The sequence below is a fragment of the Macrobrachium nipponense genome, chromosome 36 (genome assembly GCF_015104395.2).
Source record: "Macrobrachium nipponense isolate FS-2020 chromosome 36, ASM1510439v2, whole genome shotgun sequence".
Taxonomy (NCBI): domain Eukaryota; kingdom Metazoa; phylum Arthropoda; class Malacostraca; order Decapoda; family Palaemonidae; genus Macrobrachium; species Macrobrachium nipponense.
Window position 1 is genome coordinate 62,066,653 of NC_087220.1, and position 3,945 is coordinate 62,070,597.

The window sequence follows — 3,945 nt, forward strand, 5'->3', positions numbered from 1 at the left end:
CGCATTATTCCATAATTTTCAAACCCAGATTTTGCCTACTACTTTGTCCTCTCTCTCTCTCTTCTCTCTCACTCTCTCTCTCTCTCTCTCTCTCATTATTCCACATTTTCACCCCAGATTTTGCCTACTATTTCCCTTCCTCTCTCTCTCTCTCTCTGTTATTCGACATTTTTCATCCTAGATTTCGTCTACTACTTTTCTCTCTCTCTCTCTCTCTCTCTCTCTCTCTCTCTCTCTCTCTCTCTCTGGACCGCACGAGGAGAACCCGGGGGGGTTTTACCGTATGAATTGAAGGATGCTCCGAAAAAGTTTTGGGTTTTTTTTGGAAATTAAGGGAAAATTCTAGGATTGAGGAAAGGTATACAGGTGGCGTTTTGGGTACAGGAGGCTGCAAGGGGAGGTGAAAGAGGGGGAGGAGGATGAAGGGCACCCGGAGGGGAATGGGGAGGTGAGGGGAAGAGGAGGAGGAGAAAGGGGAGGTGAGGGGAGTGGGAAGGAGGGGAGTGAATGGAGGAAGGGAGGGGAAAGAGGAGGAGGAGGAGGAGGAGAAAGGGGAAGGAGGGGAGTGGAAGGGAAAGGAAAGGGGGAGGTCAGGTGAAGGGGCGGAGGAGGAGAGTAGAAGGGAAAGGGGGGTAAGGGGGAGAAGGGGGAGATGAGGGGAAGGGATAAGAAGGTAGGTAAAATTTAAGATTGGAGAGAGAGAGAAAGGGGGGGGGGGAGGAACCTGGAAGGAAAAAGGTGAAGGGGTGAAATTTGGGCGACCAAAATGCCGAGGGATGAGAAGGGGTGAGGGGTAGGTGGAGGGGTTAGAATTTCGAGACACAGAAACGGTTGATAAAAGGTTAAAGGGGAAAGGGGGAAGGGGAGGGGGAAGCCTTAAAGGTTGACAATTGTCGCGGAGAAAGGAAGAGAAAGAAAGAGAAAGCCAGGGAAAGAAAGCACCAGGAAGAGCATAGAAGTAAAAGAGTAACAACGCATGGGGCGGTTAAGCTAAGAGGAGAAGAGAGAGAGAGAAACGAGAGAGAAGAGATTTTGGTGGTGGTGGTGGATGGGAGGATGGAGGGAGGGGGGGAGGGAGGATCCAGCCTCAATCGGCAGTGCAGCCACCAGCAGCAGCAGCAGCAGCAGCATCAGTTCAGTCGTGTGGGTGACGCCGCCGAGAGAAGTACGAGAGGGCTTTCGACGACACGGCCTTCGAAACTTGAGCACAGTAAAACGACAAAAGATTATCATAATCGTAATGACAGACGAAACAGAGAGATGAGCGAATCGTTAAAACTCTCCGTATACCGAAGAGTGTTTGACGCGCGCGAGAGAGGCAACAGCCCGCTTCATTCCCTCCCAGTTTCAAAATAATGTTAGATAATGGCATGGTTGCTTTCCATAAAGTTTATAGGATAATTCGATGTCCTCCTGGTGTAAGATTATATGTTTTTTTTTATTAATGATCTAATTATCTTTTCTTTCACTCATCCGAGTGCAGGATTGACTCTTCCCACAAACTTTTTTTTTTTTTTTTATAAAGCTCTGTATATATTTTTTTGTCTCCTGGTGCCTTACTGGATTTCCTGGAAACAATAGCAGTTCTCAAGTTTATATCCGTCACAATCGGTTATTGTTATTCTCCTTTTTTTTTTTTTCCCTTTTGTTTTTTGTGACCTGCCTCGCGTCGAGTCGTGGAGAGGATGTGATTATTCCTAAGAAGATACTCCGAAAATCTCGTGTGCCTGGAACGGCTGATTTTGGAGGTTCCAGTTGTCAGGATATCAGGAGTTCCAGTTTTTTGGGGGGGCTCTCGGAGGTTGCCAGAGTTCCAGGTTTTCAGGCGAGAGTTTTACGAAAATGTTGGCCCAACTTTGAGTTGCTGGACTGAAGTTCTGCTGTGTTCCAGTTTAGCATGAGAGATAGTTCCAGAAAGGGTTACTAAACGTCTAGTTTTCCAGATTACAGTGTTCGGGAGTTCCAGTTTTCCAGAAGGAAATGTTTCAGAAAAGTTGAAAAACTTTGAGTCGCCGGACCAAGGTTCTCTAGTGTTCTAGTTTTCCATAAAAAAAAGTTTCAGCAAGGTATGGCAAACCACAATCTCTAGACTTAAGTGTTCCAGAGTTCCAGTTTTCCAGAAGGAAGTGTTTCAGAAAAGTTTAAAAACTTTGAGTTGCCAGACCAAGGTTCTCTAGTGTTCAAGCTTTCTATGGAAAAAAATAGTTTCAGCAAGGCATGGCAAACCACATTCTCCAGACTTAAGTATTCCAGGGTTCCAGTTTTCCAGAAGGAGTGTTTTAGAAAAGCTGACTAAACTTTGAGTTGCCTGACTTAAGTTCTCTGGTTTTCTAGTTCTCCATAAAAAATAGTTCTAGAAAGGCTTGCCAAACAAATGTTCCCCAGACTAAAGTGTTCCAGAGTTCCAGTTTTCCAGGAGAACGTGTTCCCAAATAGTTGATCAAGCTTTGTTTCCAAGCTTAAGTACTCTATATGTTCCAGTTTTCCGTGAAAAACAAAAAAAAAGTTCCAAAAGGCTTCGTTAAACGTCAAGTGTTTGCCTGACTAAAGTGTTCTAGAGTTCCAGCTTTCCAGAAGAAAGTGTTCCAAAAAACTGACCAAACTAAAGTTCTCGAGTTGTCCCATTTTCCATAACAAAAATATAAAAAAATAGTTTCAAAGTTCAACTATTCCTTTAAAAAATTTCCGATATCAAGTGTTCCAGTCAAGTTTTCCAGCGTTCAAATACTCCAGGTAAAGGACTCAGACGCCCCCAAATCAGCGTTCCAGGCAGAACGCTATTCGCCTATCACAACCAGTGTTCCAGGAAAAAAAAAATCTCAGATCTCGAGTGTTCCAGTAACTTAAAAGTGTTCCAGGTTGCAAGCGGTCAACACAAACAAGTGCTCGTGACATGAAAGTTTCCAGATTCAGAAGTGTTATACGATTGAAGCTTTCCAGAGCAGCTTAATTCCACGCAAGGAGGCGGGTTATTGTCGCCATAGATTCTGTGATGGAGGCTGTGGGAGGTTGGGGGGGGGGGGGGGGGAATAGAACTACAAGAATTAAGGAAGGGTAGGGTAGGGGGGACAGGAGGAGGAGGAGATAAAGGTCATCCTCCATGGTCAGAAGGGGGAATTGACTTACGCCCCTTTGAATAGGAGAGGGCCCAGTGCATCTCCTTCAGTATCCCGGACTCTTCATAAGTGTTTGAAACTGCTTTGATGAAACGCGTTTCGATTCCTTGTCAGCTAATGGAGCATAAGTTGATTAGACAGTCATTATTTACTGAGGTGCGATTGTGAGGCCATAACTTTTCTGTGTTATTCATTTTCTTGTATATTGTTTTGTTGACGTCAGCTTTTAGTAACAAAGAGAAATACCTTACCGGAAACAACGGCTGTAATATTTTTATGAGTTTATTTATCTTAGGTTATTTACTTTACCTTTTCAAGTTATTTTAATGTAAATGCCCCGTGGCTAGTTTTTTTTTTATTCATTTCCACATGTGTAATGGAGTTCCCCGTTCACTCTTCCCCGGGGCGTAATATATTCCCCACACGCAGTTTTTAATTTACAGCAGGAAATGTGCAGTCTCCCTCTAGTCTCTGTAAGCTTTTTCAAAGTCTAATAATTTTCAGTCGTGAAATATAAATGAACTTAAATGAACTTCAAGGAATTTAAGCCTAAGAGCATCTTATCTATCTTACGGTTGGTTTTCCATATGTTTTCGTCAGTTTTTTTTAAAGATATTTTCAATAGCATCTCCATCTTTCAGTCGCCGGATGCGACAGGACTTTTTTTATTCATTTCTGGGAGGTATGAAGTATCAATCGATTAGAGACAAATATCAGTGAATCAAAAAGACCCTTTGAATATTTCAGTTGACTTTTTGTTCGCAGAGTGAAATATCTGTTAATGCAGTCATTATTCTTCACGCAGGACCTTATAACCATCGTGTGCCTA

General features: G+C 43.3%; 1 long non-coding RNA gene across 1 annotated transcript in view; it reads left to right on the plus strand.

Annotated features, from left to right (window-relative positions):
* Positions 1-1,122: 1,122 nt before the first annotated feature.
* Positions 1,123-3,945, plus strand: part of LOC135203357 (uncharacterized) — a 2,852-nt gene continuing 29 nt past the window's right edge. Inside the window, exons 1-2 of the long non-coding RNA XR_010311932.1 lie at positions 1,123-1,210; positions 3,922-3,945. The exon at positions 3,922-3,945 is cut by the window's right edge and continues 29 nt beyond it. This is a non-coding gene — a long non-coding RNA (uncharacterized LOC135203357). The remainder of the gene's footprint in view (positions 1,211-3,921) is intronic.